Here is an 8709-nt window from a genome sequence, read left to right as displayed (position 1 = left end):
TGCTGCTAACAGCGTCACTCTCAGGCGCTCCAAGCAGGAACGAACCATTTAACGCAGACAGGGGGGTCAGGGCAAATATGGATGTGTGTTTTTTGATCTGGGAGTGGGAACATTCAATTTTTACTGCTAAAAACAATCTTTGAAAATACAATATGGTTAATTTTGTAATTGACAGGGCCCCGATTTTTTTTATTTTTATTTCTATGAACAAAAAATAATTAAATTGTGGAGGGCCCCCTGTTGGTCAGGGCCCCTAGAATTGTCATCGCTTTCCCCCCCTACACCGAGTCCCTGCTTAGCTGTAATTAACTAACCACAGCTACATCTTCCACAAGAAAATATTCTGGAGTCTTACTAAATGAAGATGCCAATAGAGATCTTAATCTGTTATTCAGATTTTTCATACATCAGATTAGTGCAAAGTTCTGTTCGGCTTTCCAGGGTTTCAGGAATTCCTGATCATTCATGGAACTGTGGACTGTGAACGTTGATGTTAGCATTGGGGACGTCTGTGCTGGTGCTAGATGTTTAGCATTGAGATGCTATTTTAGGCTTGAAGAGCTTCAGTGACTGGCTAACTCATTTTAGCACAACCTGAACACAACAGCGTCCCATCAGATCGTTCTTTGAGACAAAAATTAAACCCCAGTGATGTCCATGTCAGATTCATGAGGGTGCCAGAAACACAGGAATACTATCTTTCTGGCACATAGTATGTGACGTTGTTGTTTTAGAATTGTAATTTGCCTGTAGTTTTAGCAATGGCATCGCAAGAAGTGAGCGAAGCCGCTCATTCCATGTTGGCCACACTTTCAAATATTGAATTAACACTAACTTTCTGCCTCAATCAACTCAACATTTCTTTCTTCACAGTAGAGGATGGTAGTTTACAGCGAAGGCAATTTGGGGTAAACTTCATACCATCTAACTGGCACATTACACACATCATGGCCAAATGTTAGCGATTGGGTAAAATTTAAAACTTCAGTAGAGTCCATGCCAGGAAGCAATTGTTTCTCAATAGCCGAGGGTCTACACCCACTGTGCAAAGCAAAGCTTAGAACAAGTGTCTGGTTTTTGACCAGGCTACCCTACTGTAAAACCAACAGGTTGTAATATCTATATCACATGCTATATTTTTAATCTTACTCTGCAGAACATGAAAGTTTTGTAGGACCCTCAGACAAGAAGGAAATATCAGACAGTTGAAAAACTAGCTGCCTTCAGCTAGTTTTCAGCTAGCTGAGGGAGCTAACTGAAAACTAGCTGGTTTTCAGCTAGATGGACGAGATGAGAAAAACCAGCTATTTTTTTTTTTCCAAGTTGAAAACTCACTCACTGAGTTTTCCTTTTGTTTCTTCTTGTTTATCTCTCTTGTCCTCCCCTTGTCTTGAGCCAAGCAGCACTGGCAGTAATAGACATTGAGCTGCAATTAATCCTACCTCTCTCCATTTGCCAATAGTCATCCTGCTGAGAGACGAGGAGCGGAGGATAATGGATGAGATGAAGAAAAGCAACAGTAGATTCTTCCTGGGTTGCACGTCAATATGTTGCTTACCATGTTTGTGTCATTTAAACTTTACAGAGACGAGAGAAACAAATAGGGATGACATTAGACTGGACGAAAGAAAAAAAATTAAGATTATTTTAGCTTCAAAATACACAGTGATTCAGAGGAATTAGAGACGGAGCATTAGAGTTAAAGTGACAACTAGATTTGGAGATTGGAACAGACGCAACAGCTCTCTCCTCTAATCAAGCTGAACTCCACCTGCCAAGGTGAGGCTGATCATTCCTAACCCCCCTGAATGACCAGCTGCGCGCAGTCAGTAATCTGAAAACAAACCTAAAAATATACAGAATACTGACTGTTTTGAGGGGGAAAAAGACAACACAGAAGGAGTAAAGTGTGATCTGTTTTGACAGTCAGAGAGCCCCGAGAGCACGTTTTCGGCCTTTTCCACCGAGGGAGCCGCTTCCTGTGGATAAAGGCTGTGGTTGGAGCTGGAATCAGAGCGCTACTTGTGGATGTCACATTTGCAGCTTTAAACAGGTGGCACATTACTGCTGGCGTTCGGAGGGCAACGCTGAGGGGCGACTTTCATAGGCAGCTACATTTCTTTGCTCCAGATGGACTTTGTAAGGGTGATCGTACACTTTTAAACTTTTAACCCTTTTCCATTTACTTTACTCCTGGAAGAGAAGAAACTCCAACTAAACAACAAAGAGTCTTTTCAAATCATTCATCTTCATCTAATTCAGTGTTTCTCCACCCTGGTCCTCAGCCCCCCTGCTCTGCATGTTTTAGATGTGCCTCTATTCCAGAACAGCTGATTCAAATAACTGCATGACCATCAGGTACTGCAGAAGCCTGTTAATCACCCAGAGATGCAATTCAGGTGTGTGGCAGAAGGAAAATACCTAAAACATGCAGGACAGGGGGACGGTGAGGACCAGGGTGGAGAAACACTGATCTAATTGCAACCTCTGACGGTTCATTGGTTATTCAATCATCAGATTGGTGCAAAGTGCTATTTTCTACTCATTCAACTTCCAAGGAGGTCAAGAACCACTAATCATTCATGGAACTTCTTTAGAAATATGGACAGTGGATGCTGACATTAGTGCTGCTGCTACATGTTTAGCATTAAGATGCTATTTTAGGCAAGGCAAATTTTGCACATTTTGTGTACAGGGCAATTCAAAGTGCTTTATGGAAAAATAAAGAACTTTATTTATTTGACTGTTTTTAACAGAGGTTAAAATGAAACAACATAAAATAAATGAAATACAAAGAAAGAAAACATAGACTAATTAAATTAGAAAAAATTTAGATAAAATACTTGCAGGTGTCAAATATGTGGCTAAAAGGAGCTATTTTCATCCTGGATTTAAACATGGTCAGAGTCAAGGCCCATCTCACTTCTTTTAGCCTTGCATAGCTTAGCTGACAGGCTAATTCCTTTCACTCCTATTGTTGTGTTCAAGTTTAGCGCATATTGAACACAACAATAGTCTTTTCCAGCATCCAGTCAGAGCGGTTTTTGAAGCAGAAACGAATCCCCAGTGGGCTGAGACCAGCAGCTCTGCTGTCCATTGCTGTTGTTTGCACATAGACATAATATAAGAGTAGACCCCGCATTGGCTGCTCCGGCGCAGGAAATACGGCGGCCATCTTGGAACGGTTGTCCCTCCTACTTTGCTCAATCAAAGCAGCAGAAGATGCCTCAGCACTGAGGGATATTGTTGTTCGGATCTATGGATTATTGATGTGAGGGCTCCACAGACAACATTTCACAAGTAAGATGGACATATTATTGTGTATATATTGTGATTAGAATATTACTTTACTGTATTTATGTCCANAAGGCAGTTAAAATGCTTCACATTACTTTTTTTTACTCAACAATTTACAAATTCATTTAAAAAAAATTTAGTATGAGATTTTGCTGGTGTAATAAATATTTTTTTGTTTGTTCATTTTACATAATCATGGGTTATCGATCCAAAATCCAAACATCTTATTTCTAGTTCTGTAATAAAGTTTACAATTTCCTCAGCCGAGGTGGTTTTTCACTACACACATCGTTTCAGTCTGGAGCCATCCGGGGTGTTGAGAAGCACCTGGTGTACCGAGAGAACCGTTTCCATTCAGTCACACACCTCAGCACCAAACCTCAGAGCAGAGCAACTGCCTGAGCCAAGTCATCACAGACATAAGTAAGGGGATATTTTGACAGTTTTATATTTGTTCTTTTTTTTTTTGTTTTGTTTTTTTTGCTGAGACTCAGATGGGAAAATCAATATCACTTTCATGTCTGAGTGATACATATGAAGTTAGCGCAGCAAGACATAAGGGAGAAAGTTTATGAACCAATTTCCTGGCTAAGAAATATTGTAAAACATCCGTTATAAAAGTTTTCTCTCTCTCTCGTCTCCTTCACATAATAATACACTGCTATGACAGCAGAAATTATTTCGTATCAGTCTTGACTGATGAAAAAACATAAATATCTTGTGTCTTGGAGTCAGTTTTATACCAACATCTCTATCTGCTCCGTAACAAGGAGCGATGGCTGTATGGATCCTGGCAGGATTGCCGTTAAGTCGGGTGTGCCCATCAGGTGCATCACCTCTGTGACTCCTGTATCAAACCAAATGAAGTGCTTCGAGCGAAGAGAAGTCGACCCGACTTGAACGGCGGATCGGAGCCCCGGCAGTCGCTACGGCTAATGGAGCGTTGTCTGTCTAGCTTTTGGAGAGGATTTACAGGCCAACTCCAATCGCGAAGCACAATCGGTCCCTCCATAACCGTGTGTTACGGAGGGACACACGGTTGGTTGGGCTCCGTGTTTGCCTCCTCGGATTTTAACTTTTAAACCGTGTTGGGCTCCATGTTTGCCTTCCCGGATTTTAATTTTAAAGCCTATTTACCCAGTATAATCCTAATTAAGGATTCAATTGACGGACCAACGCAGCAACAATGCAAAGATACAAGCCAATAATGGATTTTCGGTAATTTCTACACTGCACGCGGTAGGCTTGCCCTACACAGACAAGGAAGTCAGCCTCACTCTCTGAAAATCTTTCTGGCTCGACTGTTTCTTCTGTTTGTCGTCGGATCTCTGCTATGCCCGCCTTCCTCAAACCGAACAAAGACGGGACTCCCAAGGTGAAATCACCGTTCATCTGAACTATTTTGGACCTGGTCATTTTGCAGTATATTATGTTATCCACAGACTAACTTCGAGGCGAATTACAACGCTTAAGAAATCAAGCCGCTCGAAGGAGACATTGACATTAGTACACATGGCCTTCCTACTCTTGTTAGCGGGTGATGTACAGCTTAATCCAGGACCGAACAAATCCGCTGATGTCGATATCGAAGGGCTCCTTACCAACGAGCCAGGGACAGTTGCTGGAGATCGGGGCTTTGGTAGCACGGGTTGGTATGTGTCGGAGCACATGCTTTACATCCAGGAACATATCGGACAGCAGTTTGATCAGACTGTTTCATGTGGTGAACGCGGCATGACTGGTAGGAAAGCTGTGGCTTGCTACCAGGCTATGGCATCTGATGTTTCAACTCGGAAGACCTATGGTGTCAGTACACTGTCAACAAACGTTTTTACTAACCATTTTCCTCATGGAGATCTTTGGATTGCCCCACCTGTCACACTGGATAGTGGCACTGGGATTGTCAACAACGGTCTGCTACCAAGTAGTGAAAGTAAGAACTTGATGGCCAATTCCAACAAGACAAAGAGACATGGACCGACCCGACGTAAGCCAAGGACATTACATACAGAGGCAATAAACAAACAAAGACAGCATCTATTTTTTCAGACTGTTAATCATGCTAGAGTGGTCTGGGACCCTGTACTTAAGCCTAAAGGTATCTTTGGAGGACATTTAAATATAAGAAGTCTCTTACCCAAACGTGAGGAAATAAGAACATTGCTAATGGGATCTAATTTGGATTTTCTATGTCTAAGTGAAACTTGGCTAACTGATAACATTCCAACTAATATGATTGATGTACCAGGATATACATGTTTCAGAAAGGATAGAGCTGTGGGACGAGGAGGGGGAGTATTAATTTACATAAAAGACTCCTTTAATGTCAATGAGATAGTCATAGATGAGCATATATCAATAGAATCTGTATATGTTTAAATGTTTGTCTTTCACCTCGTATGAATTTTAATATTGTAGTGGTGTACAATCCACCATCAAGTTGTAGCACAACTTTTTATCATAACTTAAAGGAATTGTTAACAGGATTTAGAAACAACAGTGAAGTAATCATATTGGGGGATTTTAATATAAACTGGATGGACAATAAATTGAAAAAACCACTTGGAGAACTGACAGCAAAATTTGATTTTCACCAGTTAATCAATAGTCCCTCTCGTATCAATAAAAACAGTCAAACTTTAATAGATTTAATTTTTTCAAATCATAAAATCCTATAATTTGGTGTGCGGCTTATCTGATCACAATATTACTCTCATTGCAAGAAAATTATCTCAAAATCGTTTTGTCAGTCGCTATAATACACAGAAACAGACTGTAATACAAATTCTAAGACAGGATGTACTCAAATTTGAGGCCGAATTAGCTAAGATTAATTGGCATTATGTTTCCAGCCAGAATCAGATAAATAATTGCTGCAATACATGTATTCTTAATGTTTGTAATACTATGAATACGTTTCTTAAAACCCATACGAAGGGACGAAGAAAAACACAGCTACCTTGGGTAACGGATGACATTCGGCTGTTAATGAAAAAGAGAGACTATGTTTTAAAATCTTTTCTTAAAAATAAAAGGACCACAGATTGGCTGCTTTTTAAAAGTTTGAGGAACAGAGTACTCAAAGAAATGTACAAATCTAAAGCTAAATATTACACAAATGTCTTATCAAAAACTGGAGGGAATGGTAAGACGATCTGGAAACAACTAAACAGTTTACTGAATCCCAATGCACACACTAAACATAAATATGAACTTGCAATAGAAGGAAAAACTATAACTGATCCTGCTAAGCTAGCGACAATGTTTAATGATTATTTCCTTTCTTCAGTTAAAGACTTGGCATCAAAGTTTCTGCCAGCTCCAATGGAAACACGCAGCACAAAACCGACCAAAAACTGTTCTGATTTCTTTGAGATTAAAGAAATTCATTACTCTGATGTTCAAAATGCCATTGATAGTTTAAGTACGTAAATCTCACGCAAAGGATATGTATAATTTAGACGCTATGTTTTTAAAGAAATATAGTAAGTAGAACCTTTAACTCATATAGTTAACATTTCCATCAGAACAGGGCAATTTCCAGATGCATGGAAAAAATCTTTGGTGAAACCGATTTTTAAATCAGGAAGTCGACATGAAATCAGCAACTACAGGTCAATAAGTCTGGTTCTGGTCATGTCAAAAGTGCTGGAGAAAATTATTCTGGAACCACTACTACTGCATTTAGAAAGTAATCTTTTGCATCTGCTTCAGTTTGGTTTCAGACGTCAATATTCTACAGAGACCGCTGTAAGTTTGTTGCTTGAAAAGGTTAAACAATCACTTGACAAGGGACAAATTACTGGTGCCGTTTTTCTTGATTTGAAAAAGGCCTTTGATACGGTGAATCACAATTTACTGATCTCAAGGCTTTCATCATTTAATTTCTCAGAACGGTCATTGTCTTGGTTTAAATCATATTTGGAAGATCATGAACAATGTGCTGTCATTAATAACAGCAAATCTGACTTCTGTAAAATTGTAACAGGGATTCCAGGAACCATCTTAGGTCCGGTCCTTTTCAGTTTATGTTAATAGTCTTCCTGAAACTTGTCCTGAAGTCAATCTGCAAATGTATGCTGATGACACCGTTGTTTATACATTGGACCAAAGCGGTATTGTTGTTAGTGAAAAACTTCAGAACAGTCTGCAGAGATTATCAACATGGTTAAAGGATTCTTGCTTAACTCTCAATACAACAAAAACAAAGTGATTTGTTTTTCAATTAAGAGAACATCATTACAGTCCTTGAATATTCAGATCAATGGGGACCCTATTGAACAATATCACAAGAGAAATATTTAGGAATAATTCTGGATGCTCAGTTAAATTTTAGGAGCCATGTTGATAAAATCTGCAAAATTGTTAGATCGAATACAAATTGTTTTAAAATTATTAGACATTGTTTGACACTTCACTGTGCAGAGATATTTTTAAATTCACTGATCTTCACATTTTACCTATGGAGCTACTGTCTGGTCTCAGACTAATCAAACTATACTCAAGCCACTAACAAGTCTGTATAATCGGGCCTTAAAGGTTTTATATCAAAAGCCGATTAGATTCCATCACTGTCACATTTTGGTTAAATTTGGCATTTTGGATTTTACAAATTTTCTAAATTATAATGTTTTAAAATGGATTTTTAAATGTTTAAATGTACTTGCACCAACACTACTAAGCGATTGTATACAGAGACTGCAGGGCAACAGGAGATCTACCTGCGCAGCTTTGGATGGAAATTGTAAGGTTCCCTTTCGAAGAGCCACTTTTGCTCAAAGTGCTCTGTCTGTGAGAGGATCTACAACTTGGAACTCACTTCCTGTTTATTTAAAGTCTGTAACCAGTTTTAGAACGTTCAAAAATCAAACAAAACTCTGGTTATGTCAAAAACTGATTATCATTTCAATTTTTAGAGTTACTTTTTAAAAGCCCATCTAGGGACAAGTGCTGCGAATTAGCTGTTGCTATTGCACCATGATGCAAACATGGGATGATGTTTTATTCAGTTTGTCTATGTGTGTCTGTCCCTATCAAATAAAATTAAATAAATAAATAAAAAATATAACATTCACCAGCAAAGTTTACACAGGTGGTAAAGACTATTATTTATGTGTAATTCTTTCACTCAGTGAAAAATAAGATACATCCTAAATCTTCCGTTTTTGTTTTGAAAGTTTCCTAAAGACACGATGTGAGGAAGAAGAGGGAGAAATCTATAAAGAGAGACGGATTCACTGCAGCACGGATGAATCTCATCGGATTTTGGACTCAATCTCAGCTGCTGAATCTCTGAAGCTGGAAATCCTCGGTTGAAATACATACATCTATATATATGTATATACATACATATATATAAACATGTATCCAATATATATTATTCAGTATTAATCATTTATTTGTGTTTGTATA

This window comes from Poecilia formosa, unplaced genomic scaffold, assembly GCF_000485575.1.
Source record: "Poecilia formosa unplaced genomic scaffold, Poecilia_formosa-5.1.2 Scaffold251, whole genome shotgun sequence".
Classification (NCBI taxonomy): Eukaryota; Metazoa; Chordata; class Actinopteri; order Cyprinodontiformes; family Poeciliidae; genus Poecilia; species Poecilia formosa.
This window is presented reverse-complemented; position numbering follows the sequence as displayed.